The sequence below is a fragment of the Prionailurus viverrinus genome, chromosome E1 (assembly GCF_022837055.1).
Source record: "Prionailurus viverrinus isolate Anna chromosome E1, UM_Priviv_1.0, whole genome shotgun sequence".
NCBI lineage: Eukaryota > Metazoa > Chordata > Mammalia > Carnivora > Felidae > Prionailurus > Prionailurus viverrinus.
The window spans coordinates 27,923,465-27,937,693 of record NC_062574.1 but is presented as its reverse complement, the minus strand read 5'-3'; the positions used below and the strand labels follow the sequence as shown (position 1 = coordinate 27,937,693).

The window sequence follows — 14,229 nt, the reverse complement described above, 5'->3', positions numbered from 1 at the left end:
AGTTTAACACGGTATAAAGAAACAAGCTTAGTAATTATAGAATTAACTTACCCAAACATAAGCAATTCACTACCACCAAAAAGCATTACCAACTGAATAGGCTAAAACAGAGCAATCTTAGTAGCAAGAATTTCAGGCCAATCTCCTCCAAAATGCCTTAGTAACGCACCAAAAAACAACTATAGTAACTGTTCTTGGGACACAACCACATAGGGGAAACCAGAACACAGTACATAGGGGAAACCAGAACACAGTTCCCCACTACCAGAAGTCATGCAGCTTAGCTTCCCACATTTGGAGAAATCACAGGGACCAGCAGCACACCTAGAGTACAATGGATAAACCTCACCCTGAGCAGCTACCTTTGTAATCATGGTATTTCCCCTGTTAGGTAAGTATGAGATGGAAGTGATCACAGTGATACCCACTGCTGCGCACACCACTTTGAGGTTGGGGTCACTCCTGAAACAACTCTAATTGGCTTTTATCTATATAGCGACACTCAAAGCCTGATTTTCTTACTACGTACCTTAGTTGGTAATGGCAAATAATCATGCACATCTCTCCAGAAAACACAGTTCCAAAATGCCCTGAGTCTTGAGTCTACATACTCCACTTCCAACTATAACGTCATACACACTGGGCGGGTTAAGCCTACACCTGAGTGAGTCCCCTTGAGGCTGCCTCTTCAGACCAGCTCCTCCTCCTATTTGCCCCAACCTAACTGATGTCTACAGGCTATTTTCTCGACAAAAATCCATCCATCCCTCTCCCGAATTTTGGTGTAGCTGGTCTTCAGATCTCCCTGTGTGAAGTACCCTTCAGCAAACCAACACAAATGAGCCTTTAGCCACAAGCCAGTTTAGCTTCAGGGTTTCTAGGGATATCAATGCTCCATACCATTTTCTCCTATTCCAGGAGGTGGAAGAGCAAGGAATGGAGAATGTTGGGGCTACATGCTGGCAGGGTGTATTGCAGAGTGAGGGTTTTGGAATCCAAGATCTTGAATGCAATTCAGCGTACACACTGCACAATTCTAGATAAGCTTTTAGCCTCTGAATCTGTTCCTCAGTTTGTACAGAAGGGGGAAGAACTATTGAGCCAGCTCTCCCATCCAGCTCAGGCTCCAAGCTTTGTCTCCTACTCCTGCCCATGGTCTGTTAACACCTAGCCCCCTAAGGATGGACTGCTTTCCTTGAGAGCAGTTTAGCCTGTGCCTATATTGCTTCTTTACTTTCTCTCTGCCTGGCATTCAATTCCCTTACTCACTAGACTGTGGGTCTCTAGAGCAGGGTTTTTGTTTGTTTTTTTTCAAATAGTCAAGACAGGGGCACCTGGGTGGCTCAGTCAGTTAAGCATCGATTAGGCTGACTCTGGATGTCGGCTCAGGTACTGATATCATGGTACCTGAGTTCAAGCCCTGAATTGGGCTGCATGTGTTCTCTCTCTCAAAAGAAACAAACTTTAAAAAATTAAAAAAACAAAATAGTGAAGACAATACAACATATAATTATAACATATAATTAATGCATACATTATTTTACCAACTAACTTCATTCTCTCTCATTAAAAATATACAGGAAGCATGACTTTAAATTTCTGCATCTCTGGAGCTCTCTGGAGAAGCTCAGATGAAAACTCAAACTTTTACTGAAAAGAAAATGTACATATACATTCCAAAGGCTGAATGCTGAGACCTCCCTCTCAACTTCCATTTGATTTCCAGGACACTGGCAACAAACCTTTACCTTCTAGGATATTGGAAGTTTCCTCTGAAAAATGTGAACACCCTAAAACAAAGTCCCAAAGATGTCAGCCATGGGCTTTCTCTGCTACAAGGGCCTATGCAGATTACTCTACAGGGAAGCCCTTGCCTTGGCCCTAAGTGCTTCCAATTAACTCCCTACTTGTTAATATAATTTTAAATTTCTGGGGCACCTGGGTGGCTCAGCTGGTTAAGCACCCGACTTCAGCCTAGGTCATGATCTCACCATTCCCAAGTTCAAGCCCCGTGTCGGGCTCTGTGCTGACAGCTCAACAGAGCCTGGAGCCTGCTTCGGACTCTGTGTCTCCCTCTCTCTCTCTGCCCCTCTCCCACTCACACTGTCTCTCTCTCAAAAATGAATAAACTTAAGCTTTGCACAGTGGCAGTATCGTAGCCAATGAGGTTTATCTGAGGCGCGATTATTGCTAATTGAAAACTTTTCCCAAAAATGAATGAACTTAAAAATTTTTTTTTAATTTCGGCATGACAGTCCATCTTATGGATGGCCCATAATTTATATAATCATTCCCCTAATGCTGGACACTTAGGTTGGTTCAATTTTTCACCACTGTAAGTAATTCTGGGTAATGGGTAGAGATGGTATATTGAACATTTATAAATAATCAAGGAACACTGAACCACCAAGGATGACCAGACATCTGGTCAGACAAAAGCCTCTAACATGAAAGAAGTTAAACAAACCAACCACAAGAAGACAGTTTGGAGAAGGCAGATTATGCAAAGGGAAGAAAACTAAAAATGAAAATAAAAACTATCATTAGAGAGCTGGGACACCTGGGTGGCTCAGTCGGTTAAGCGTCCGACTTCTGCTCAGGTCATGATCTCGCAGCTTGTGATTTTTGAACCCACATGGGGCTCTGTGCTGACAGCACGGAGTCTGGAGCCTTCTTCAGATTCTGTATCTCCCTCTCTCTCTGCCCCTCCCCAGTTTGCACTCTGTCTCTCTCTCCCTCAAAATAAATAAACATTAACAAAAATTTTAAAAAAATCCTCAGCTAAAACACCTTGCACCTGAAAAACAAGTATAAGAAAGTATATGGATAGGAAAGAAAAACAAATAAAGATCTTAAATATATGATTGTAGAAATAAAAAATTGAATATACAGGTTGGGAAAAAACATGTAGGTGGAAAAAATGTTTTTTTATTTTTTCTTTTTAGAGAGAGAGAGAGAGAGAGAGTTCAAGTGGGGGACAGGGGCAGAGGGAGAGAGAGAGAGAGAAAGAGAATCCCAAGCAGGCTCCATGCTCAGCACAGAGCCTGATATAAGCCTGACGCGAGCCCATCGCAGGGTTCGATCCCACGACCTTGGGATCATGACCTGAGCCAAAATCAAGAGTTGGATGCTCGGGGTAACTGTGTGGCTGGGTTGGTTGAGGTCTGACTCCGCTTTTGGCTTAGGTCAAGATCTCATGGTTCATGGGATTGGCTCTATGCTGACAGCAGGGAGCCTGCTTGGGATTCTCTCTCTCTCTCTCTCTCTCTCTCTCTCTCTCTCTCTGCACCTCTCCCCTGGTCATGCTCTCCCTCTCTCTCAGAAGTAAATAAATAAACAAAAAAGCCAATAGGGTGCCTGGGTGGCTCAGTCAGTTAAGCGTCTGACTTCAGCTCAGGTCATGATCTCACAGTTTGGGGGTTTGAGCCCCATGTTGGGCTCTGTGCTGACAGCTCAGAGTCTGGAGCCTGCTTCGGATTCTGTGTCTCCCTCTCTCTCTGCCCCTCCTCTGCTCATGCTCTGTCTCTCTTTCAAAAACAAATAAACATTTAAAAAAAAAAAGGGTAATATACCTGGTTATTTTAACAGCCTCAAGAGTCCAGAATTCAAACTGACCTAGAGAAAAACAAACCAGCCAGAAATAAATCTTAAACCTCCTTTTTCACAAGAGATAAAATCAGGAAAAACAACAAATAAAGTTAGCATTCCAGTGCCACAAATTAGGTGGTACAGGCTTACCTGCTTGATAAAAATACAGAATAGAAAAATAAGCAGAACAACAGAATACTATTTAGCAATAAAAAGGAATCAAATAATGATAAATTTATCAGTATGAATGAACTCAAAAACATTATGCTACATGAAAGAAGTCAGACACACTATACACTATGTGATTCCATTTTATATGAAATTTCTAGATAAGGCAAATCTATAAGAGATAGATCCATTGTTGCCCATGGCTAGGGTTGGGGCATGGGAACCAGGGCAACTGCAAATGGGCACAGGAGAATTTGGGTGGGGAGGGTCATAAAAATGTGCTAAAACTGGATTGTGGTAATGGTTTGACAACTGTATAAAATACTAATCATTAAACCAAATAATGGGTGAATGTTATTTTATATCATACTTCAATAAAGTAGCGAAAAATGTCAAGAAAAAGTACAGCCATTATATTTAGAGATACATACTGAAATAATCATGCCTAAAACACCATGATGTATGGGTTTATTTCAAGATAGGTTTGGAGGTTTAAAGTGTAGAGGTATAGATGAAACAAGATTGGCCCTGAGTTGTTCATTGCTGAAACTTAACTTAGTGTTGCTAAATAGGAGAATACTATTATTATTAATCTATTTTAGTTTACATTAGAAGTTTTTCACGCAAAAAAGTTTTTTTACAATGTAAAGAAGGAGACCATCCTTTCCCACATGATTTTAAGTACCTTGAGATGTTGATACCCTGGCCTCCCCATCTGTGAATAAGAATGATGGAGAGGAGGAGCAGGAGGTACAGCCTCGTGGATTCTACATTTAATAGGTGAAAAAAAATTAAAGGTACAGATAAAACTTAGGGGTCATATTTTTCTCCTTTCTTTCCTCTTATATAACACATTCAATCCACAGCAAGTCTTTATCATTTTTCCTTTAAAAATATGTTCAGAATCTGACCCCTTCTCACCACCTCCAGTGCTACCACTTTGGTACAAGCCATTCTCATCTCCTGCCTAGAAGAGTGCAGTAACATTCTAAGTAATCTCCCTTCTTCCATCCTTTCACCACTCCCAGTCTATTAACACAGTAGCCAAGTATCCTGCTAAAGCCTAAATTCAATCATGTCACTCTTCTGCACAAAACTAATCTGAGAAAACAGAAGAGAAGGAAACATTTCCTACCTCCTTACCTACCCCCCCCCCAATTTTTTTGGACAACAAGTAGGTTTTATTGGTGGGTATGAGTAAGGAGGGGCAGCACTGAAACCCTCATGAGTGCAGGGCCTGACATTTATCCAGGGGGACACAATTAGGGATATATCTGATCCCACAGCCACCAGAGATGAGCTGCCTTTCAGCCATAATGTCTTCAAATTCACCCACATTAACCTTGGTAAAGTACTACTTCTTGGAGATGTAGATGTTCTGTCAGCCAAGGAACTTGAACTCAACCCTGCATAGGACCTCTATCACATGATTCTTGTTCTGCAGTTTGGTGTGGATGGACATGCTAATTTGGCCAACGTGGACCAATGTGCCCTGCAGCTTTCTGAAGACACCCCTCAGCCTCAGTGCAGGACAACATCTTGTTGATGTGGATGATAGGAAGGAGTGGAGCCACACACAAATATGAAAGCCATCTTTGCCGCAGCTTTTCACCATATACTCGTTGGCACAAATACCCGGACTTGGGAGGAGAGCTGCTCACATTCATCCAACACCATTTGGCCAGAGTGGGAACCCAACCATTTTTGCCTTTTTCTGCCCCATGTGACACCAAGGACCTTCAATGGCGCACCCAAGGGATGGAGCCAACTTATTTTATGAAGCAGCATTACTCTGATACCTAAACCAGATGAAGACCATGTAAGAAAAGTACAGAATATTATCCCTCATGGACATAGATACAAAATTACTTTAATTCCTTTAAAACTGCAAACCAAATCCAGCAATAAACAAAAAGAGTAATAGTACATCATGATCAAGTAGGGTTTATCCCAGGAATGCAAAGTTGGTTTAACATTAGAAAATCAAGCCATATAATTCATCATATCAACAGATTAAGAAGTAGTTGCAGAAAAAGTAGTTAACAAAATTCAATATCCATTTATGATTTCAAAAAACTTAGCAAAGCACCACTAGACTGATAAATGGTATCTACGAAAATCCTACAGCTAATACACTTTATGGTGAAAGTATTTTTCTTCCAGATGATAAGGAACAAAACAAGCATGATTACTTTAGCCACTTTTATTCCAGCTAGAGGTTAATGCAAGGAAAATAAATTAAAAGCCTTAGTTTGGAAAGAAAGAAGGAAAACAGTTTCTATTCACATATGACATGACAGTTTATGTTGAAAATCCTAAAGCATTTACATCAAAAAAACCTACTAAAATTCATAATTGAATTTAGCAAAGTCACAGGATACAAGATTAATACACAAAAATCAACTGTATTTCTACATACCAGCAATGAACACTTAAAAAATATTTTTAATGTTTATTTTTGAGAGAGAGACAGAGTGCAAGCAGGGGAGGGGCAGAGAGAGAGGGAGACACAGAATCTGAAGCAGGCTCTAGGCTCTGAGCTGTTGGCACAGAGCCTGATGCGGGGCTCAAACTCACGAACTGTGAGATCATGACCTGAGCTAAAGTCGGATACTTAACTGCCTGAGTCACCCAGGCACCCTCCAGCAATGAATACTTAAAAAATGAAGGTTTTAAGTTAAAGAAAGACAAATCCCACATGATTTCATTTATATGTAGAATCTATAAAAACAAAATGTTTGTTAGACTCATCAATAGAGAGAACAGATTGATGGTTGATTGTCGGGGGCGGGGGTGGTGGTGGTGTTTAATGGCTGAAGGGGATTAAGAAGTACAAACTTCCAGCTATATAATAAAGAAGTCATGGGGATATAATATACAGTATGGGGAATTTGGTCAGTAGTATTGTATTAACTTTGTAAGGTGACAGATGGTAACTAGACTTACTATGGTAACTTTTTCACAATGTATACAAATGTCCAATCATTATGCTGTGCACCTGAAACTAACATAATATTGTATGTCAATTATATCTCAATAAATAAAATAAAAAGGAAATGAAATTTCAAAATCAATACTATTTACAAGTGGTAAAAACTTCACATTTTCCTACCACTCACATTTCTTCCTGTAGACTGTACATAGTCTACAAAAATGTTATTTTTTTACAAAAATATTATTAATAAATTTCTTTTTATGATTGGAAGGGGAAAAATCATAACACTTTGTTTTAAAACCCCAAAGTCTTGCTAATATCCTTGTCTTTCTTAGTGAAGACCTAACAAATAATAAAGATACATGACTTAAAGCTACCAAGGGAACCGACTAAAGAAGTTAAAAGATTATTCCAGGAATATAAATGACAGGATAGAGGAAGGAATGTACTAGGGTGGGGAAGATCAGCCAAATCCTTCATATAAACACTAGCACAATCATTTATTGTAGTTGACTATAAAAAACAGCTAAACAAGTTTTAAAAGTAGTATTCTGGGAGTCGCCTAGCTCAGTAGGTAGAGCATGTGACTCTTGATCTTGGGATCCTGAGTTCAAACCCCATGTTGGACCTCTAGCTTACTTTAAAAATAAAAAAAAAGTAATGCTCTGGGGAGAGGAGTGGGGGCAGAGTGTGAAAGGGTGGATCAAGGGAGTGTTACTATTCAGATGGAGTCTTTCTGTATAATGCTTTTCACTTGCATAACATTACTTTAGTAAAATTATTTGGGGGCAAAAATCAAGGTCTAGGAGAAAACATAAAACACTGTCACTAGCAGAGATTATACTGTAGTCCAGTTTCTCATTTTGGGGAAAATCTAAGGATACTGCTCATGAGACATACCTGAAAAGGAGTGAAAAACCCCTCTGAAATTATAACTACTCAGTTAAGAATATAAGTGGTAAATTATAAACTCCCAGCTTTCTTCAAAGTAATCTGTCCTATTGCACTTTTTTAAAAGATTTTATTTTTAAGTAATCTTTACGCCCAGTGTGGGGCTCAAACTCACAACCCCAAGATCAAGAGTTGCATGTTCCACTGACTGAGACTGCCAGCCATCACATCACACTGTTAATCAACAAAGTGAAGACAGTCCTTTAAATTATTTACACCCTTTATCCCCTGTCCTAGGTGCATTTCTAGGTGCTCAAACTTTCCTAGAAACCTCTTCTTCCTATTTTATTGTAAACACCTAGGGAACAATCAAGAGCAGAAACAGATGCAGGTAGCTTGAGGTGGTGCAAAGTGAGCCCTCTAGTGGTCGACAGAAGAGCACACTCCATTTGGCTAGACAACTTGGTACGAAAGTGAACACCCACGCAAGCAATAACGGCCGCACACATCAAGTTATACAAAATGATTACAGGGACGCCTGGATGGCTCAGTCCTAGAATCCTTTGTCCCCCTCTCTCTGCCCCTCCCCCGCTCACACTCTCTTTCAAAAATAAATATACATTTAAAAAAAAACCTGTGAAAAATGACTACAAAGGGGCGTCTGGGGTGGCTCAGTCGGTTAAGCGACCCACCACGGCTCAGCTCACAATCTAGCGGTTCCGGGGTTCGAGCCCGCATCAGGCTGTGTGCTGACAGCTCAGAGCCTGGAGTCTGCTTTGGATTCTGTGTCTCCCTCTGTCTCTGCCCCTCCCCCACTCGCACTCGGTCTCTCTCTCTCTCTCTCTCAAAAATAAACATTTTTTTAAAAAAAGAATGATTACCAAAAATATTGATGGCTTAAAAGCCAAGCAATAATAAGTCAATCATCAACTGTCTTTTCAAAATGCAAGATACAAGTGGAGAGCACAGACATAATCCCTCTCTACCACAAATCATGCAGTCTAGTTTCCCATAGTTGAGAAAAATCACAGAGGCCAGTGCACCTGGAGTGCAACGGGTAAGATGTGCCCAGAGAAAAATATCACCTTTGCAATCCTGGTATCTCTCCTCTACCAGGTAAGTATAAGCAAATGGCATTGTTGGTATCTCATCCTCATTCCAAGCACTAGACATGTGGTCATTCTCTTCACTCTTCATGCAAACTCTAGATTGTCACTTAGGAAATGAAGACTTCTCCAAACTGTAAAAGCCAGACAGTAACATTTTGGGTACCATAATACTTGCAAAACAGACAAATGTATGTACAACATAAACCAACAGACACTGCTCATTTACATATTCTAAGTCCCTCTGGGTGACACTGCTGTATGCTTGGTTTCGATGATGTGGTACGCTAAATAATTGCCTACAAAAAAATACTGCTCTCCTAATCCGAAAAACCTGTGAGAGTATTCTCTTACTTTGTGAGGCATGATGTTGACGGTGTGGCCAAAAGATCTGCAAAGGGTAGGACATCCCTAATCATCCACACATACCTAATGTAACCATAAGGCTATTGTATGAAGAAAGTATATAAAAATTGTAATAGAAAACACTTACACAAAATTATACAGAACAAGCCATACCCTTATAGGTAAATGAAACAGCTCACTACTAGACCCTAAGAAAAGCTCTCCATCTTAATGTGGCCTGGAATGTGCAAGACATACTCTTTTTTTTTTTTCTTCTTTTTAAGGGAAGACCAGGGTAAAGCACAAATGCAATCCCCTACTATCACAAGTTATACAGCTGAGCTTCACACATTTGGGGAAATCTTTGTGGTCAGCACATCCTGGATTCAATGGGTAAGCCTCACCTTGGGAAAGCCACCCTCATGATCATGGATGTCTCCTACCAGTAAGGGTCTTCATGCCTTGCCCAGCACCTCACCCTCAGATTCAAGTCATTCTACAGGTAGGATCACTTTCCTCATGCATTCTATCCACCCCACTGCTTCTGAAATAAAGAGTTTCCAAACTACAGTTACTATGCAGAAATATTTTGTACATCTGAATATTGCCAAAATCTTGGAAAATATATGCCTAAATGTAACCATGACCAGCAGTCACTGCGCTCATCTACATATTCCACATCCCTTTTGTTGATCTCATTTAGCACATCCTATTTCTACTATATAGTTAGTGGTGCTGTTAAAATAACATTTAAAGGTAAAGATGCTCTACAGATTTAAAGATAAACGACATAAATGAGTTCCTTCTTTTAAGGTTTTGGAGCTGATGACATCACTGATGTCTGGCACAGTTCAGTAAGCCACTATCCACATGACTGAAATACCAAGACTAAAAAGATTAAATTTGGCAAAACTGCGTATGAAAATCCAGTCTTAGTGGGGCGCCTGGGTTGCTCAGTCAGTAAAGTGTCTGACTTCAGCTCAGGTCATGATATCAAAGTTCATGAGATCAAGCCCCACTTCGGGCTCTCTCCTGTCAGCACAGAGCCCTCTTTGGATCCTGTCTCCCTCACTCTCTCCTCCCCCGCTTGCATGCACTCCTCTCTCTTTCTCTCTCAAAAATAAATAAACATGAAAAAAAAAAAGAAAAGAAAATCCAGTCCTAAGACTGCTAAATAGGTTGTCCAAGGCTTCCAGCACAAGTACAAACTATGCTCTTTCAAATATGCAGCAAATGATCACCCTTACTTAAAAGAGCAGGTGTATAGGAGGGCAGCTGGCTGGCTCAGTAGGTCATGCTAACTCTTGACCTCAGGGTGAGTTTGAGCCCCACGTTTGGGGTAGAGGTGACTTTTTAAAAGAAACTCTTAAAAAAAAAAAGAGCAGTTGTATAAACACTAGTTCTAATTCTGAGCTGAGTTAATTAGAGAACAGCTCAGGTAGCACTGATGATGGTCTATAGGACTGGAAGCCTGACTGACCAGGGTGTCTTCCCAAGCAAAAATAAGTTGTGCTTCCAAATATCCTTAACCCTCCACTCTTCCCTGAACGGATATCTCTGAAACCCAAAACAATACTACTGGCGATTCCATCCTACAAGAAGCCACCCAGCCTTCATTGATTCATATTAGACTCTTCAAAAGGAGTAAATCCTGTCTCAGGCAATGGTTAATGATTCAAATATTTCACATCGACATATAAATAGTCTTAATCCTCTCCTGCCTTCTTCACTGTAAATTAAAATTGGAGTTTACAAGTTCCTACTGTTCTTCAATTGTTTCTCCAAGACCACACCAGAATCACCTTATTTCCCAAGTCATTTTATTATACAAAACTCTTCTGGTGTTCTGTCCTCTGCCAAAACAAATTAGCCAGAGTTTCGTATCGTTAAAACAGGAAGAAAAAATGCTGTTTAAAAATCTTATTAAAGATTAACAAGTAATAACTGAGAACATACAGGTGTCTGACATGGAGAGAGAAAAACATTCTGGGGCAGAGTAGGGAGGAGACTCTGTGATGTGAGCTGCAACTATTCCTCAAATCTGGCCTTTTGACAATAACCAGTTTGATTTTTATAGATTTTCTCCCCCAAAGAACAACTATGTAATATATATCCATATATACACATAAACATATATATGTATACACAGTCTAATCTATAAACAAAATATCTACGTTTTGTTTTGTGAAATAAAAGTTAAGATACCTTGAAATCTGGCAGGAACCACTCATGTAAGGGAGAAAGATGATGTCTAAGAACTAAACTACTGTTACCACCAAACAACTCTTAAATTCAAAATGCCATTTTCAGAAGATTTCTTAATCAAATAACACACAGCTCTTAAACCACCCATACCCTTCACGAGACTAATTCCAATATTTCACAAGAACTTATTGCTATCGGCCTAGTTATCAAAACATTCATCTGACACAGTGTGCCTTATGGCAAAAAAGGTAACTTTCTCTCACTTTCTTGTAGCTCAAGTAGGTTAAGGAAGACATTAGTGCTGGAGCACCTGGGTGGCTCAGACAATTAAGCATCCGACTTTGGCTTGGGTCATGATCCCACGGTTCGTGAGTTCAAGCCCCACATTGAGCTCTGTGCTGACAGCTCAGAGCCTGGAGCCTGCTCTGGATTCTGTGTCTTCCTCTCTCTCTGCCCCTTCCCTACTCATGCTCTGTCTCTCTCTCTCTAAACAATAAACATTTAAAAAAAAAGAAGAAAAAAAGACATTAGTGCTATAATCCTCACAGAAGCCCTATAGAACTCAGTATCCCCGGAGGAGAGCCATATTTCTTTGACTGGAAAAATATAAGGAAATACAGGTGTTTGTTAAATAATAACATGTTAACATAGAAAAACTAAAGAATCTTCTTAGTTCATTTTTCAAAGGTTGCAAAACTTTATTGCCAAAACCAGACAAAGTAGACATAATAACTTCACAAATTAATCTCACAAATAAAAATGCAAAACTCTTAACCAAATTGATAACATCTTTATGAGTATTAACATCTTGTAGAGTATTAACATAACATACACAGTAAATTAAATAGGTTTTATACCAGGAATATAGGACCTAAGTACATAAAAGTATATGTATAAAAGTGTGTGTGTGTGTGAGTGTGTGTGTGTATATATGTATGTATTTATATTTATAAAGTATAAAAGTAGCGTGTCATATGGGGGGAAAGATTACCTCATAAAGAGTGCTTAGAGGGGTGCTAGTGTGGCTCAGGCTGTTATGCCTCTGACTTGCAGGTCATGATCTCATGGTTGGTGATATTGAACCCCATGTTGGGCTCTGCGCTGACAGCACAGAACTTGCTTGGGATTCTTTCTCTGCCCCTTCCCTGCTAGTGTGTATGCACTCACTCTCTCTGTCTCTCAAAATAAATAAATAAACTTAAAAAAAAAAAAGAGTGCTTAGAAATTTAGCTCACCACTGGAAATAAGGAAAAAATTACTTTCTTCCTCCTACTTTACATTTAAAAATAGATAGGCTAAAATATCCAAATTAAATTATAAATCATATGTAGAAAAAATACAGGTAATTATGTTTATAATTTTGAAGGCAAAATTTAAAATTAATTTTTATTTATTTATGATTATTTATTTATTTATTTAAATGTTTATTATTTTTAAATTTTTTTTTTCAACGTTTATTTATTTTTGGGACAGAGAGAGACAGAGCATGAACGGGGGAAGGGCAGAGAGAGAGGGAGACACAGAATCGGAAACAGGCTCCAGGCTCTGAGCCATCAGCCCAGAGCCCGACGCGGGGCTCGAACTCACGGACCGCAAGATCGTGACCTGGCTGAAGTCGGATGCTTAACCGACTGTGCCACCCAGGCGCCCTAAATGTTTATTATTTTTGAGAGAGAGGGAGAGAGAGAGAGAGAGAGAACAAGCAGGGAAGGGGCAGAAAGAGAGGAAGACACAGAATTGGAAGCAGGCTCCAGGCTCTGAGCTGTCAGCACAGAGATGCAAGGCTTGAACTCACAGACCATGAGATCATGACCTGAGCTGTAGTCGGCCACCCAACTGACTGAGCCACCCAGGCGCCCCTATGATTTATTTTTTAAAGTTTATTTATTTCAGAATAGTCTTTTTTTTTTTTCTAAGTAGGCTCCATGCCCAGCACAGAGCCCAACACAGAGCCCAACGCAGGGCTTGATCTCACAACCCTGAGATCAAGAGTCAGATGCTTAACTGACTGAGCCACCCAAACACCCCTAAAGTTTATTTAAGTAATCTCTACCCCCAACGTGGGGCTCGAACTCACAACCCCAAGATCAAGACACTCACACTCTTCCAACTTAGCCAGACAGGCATCCTGAGACTTTTTAAAATATTTTCTTACTTAAAGTAATCTCTACACCCAATGTGGTGCTCAAATTCACAATCCCAAGATCAAGAGTCACATGCTCTTTCAACTGAGCCAGCCAGAGGCCCCAAAGAAAAGACTTCCTAAGCATGTTATCAAAGTCAGAATTAAATACAAACTTTGACTATATTCGCATACAAAAAACATGAACAAAGTAGAAAATCTGAAAGTTTAAAATCTTTTTTTTTAATTTTTAAAAATTATTATGTTTATTTATTTAGAGAGAGAGAGAGACTGAGTGTGAGCAGGGGAGGGGCAGAGAGAGAGAGGGAGACACAGAATCTGAAGCAGGCTCCAGGCTCTGAGCTATCAATGCACAGCGCGATGCAGGGCTTGAACCCACAAACCATGAGATCACGACCTGAGCTGAAGTCAGACACTTAACCGACTGACCCACCCAGGTGCCCCTAAAATCTTTTTTTTTAAAGTTTATTTATTTTGAGAGAGAGCAAGCACGTGCAAACAGGGGAGGGGCAGAGAGAGACAGCAGGAGAGAGTGAATCCCACGCAGTGCAGAGCCCGATGAGGGGCTTGAAACCACAAACCATGAGATTGTGACCTGAGCCAAAACCAAGAGTCAGATGCTTAACCGAATGAGCCACTCAGGCATCCCAAAAACCTCAAAGTTTAAATACACATGACAAAGTAGGAAGATATTTGTGATGTACAGATTAGGCAAATAGCCCATATAACGCAATATGCGTATCAGACAGGGTAGGCAGCATACGCATTACGAATATGGGTTTTAATGTCAAAGATGAGCAGAATGCTTGGCCTACACTAAGCACAATAAATATTAGTTACTGTTTCTG

The 14,229-nt window shown here is 40.1% G+C and overlaps 1 protein-coding gene, 4 non-coding genes and 1 pseudogene across 18 annotated transcripts in view; 1 reads left to right on the top strand and 5 right to left on the bottom strand.

Moving 5' to 3' along the window:
• Nucleotides 1-14,229, bottom strand: part of TEX14 (testis expressed 14, intercellular bridge forming factor) — a 117,954-nt gene that overhangs the window by 98,159 nt on the left and 5,566 nt on the right. The window contains exon 2 of one of the 14 annotated variants that reach the window (XM_047832517.1): nucleotides 3,573-3,615. The exons of the other annotated variants lie outside the window; for them this stretch is intronic. The gene's annotated coding sequence lies outside the window, so the exon portion shown is untranslated. The remainder of the gene's footprint in view (nucleotides 1-3,572; nucleotides 3,616-14,229) is intronic. 14 annotated transcript variants of the gene reach the window in all.
• Nucleotides 234-399, bottom strand: LOC125152271 (U1 spliceosomal RNA). Its single transcript, XR_007147127.1, has one exon. It is a non-coding gene; the product is annotated as a U1 spliceosomal RNA (small nuclear RNA).
• Nucleotides 2,134-2,268, top strand: LOC125152284 (U4 spliceosomal RNA). Its single transcript, XR_007147134.1, has one exon. It is a non-coding gene; the product is annotated as a U4 spliceosomal RNA (small nuclear RNA).
• On the bottom strand, nucleotides 4,979-5,479 carry LOC125151470 (60S ribosomal protein L10-like; annotated as a pseudogene).
• LOC125152274 (U1 spliceosomal RNA) lies at nucleotides 8,541-8,706 on the bottom strand. The gene has a single exon (XR_007147129.1). It is a non-coding gene; the product is annotated as a U1 spliceosomal RNA (small nuclear RNA).
• LOC125152273 (U1 spliceosomal RNA) lies at nucleotides 9,325-9,486 on the bottom strand. Its single transcript, XR_007147128.1, has one exon. It is a non-coding gene; the product is annotated as a U1 spliceosomal RNA (small nuclear RNA).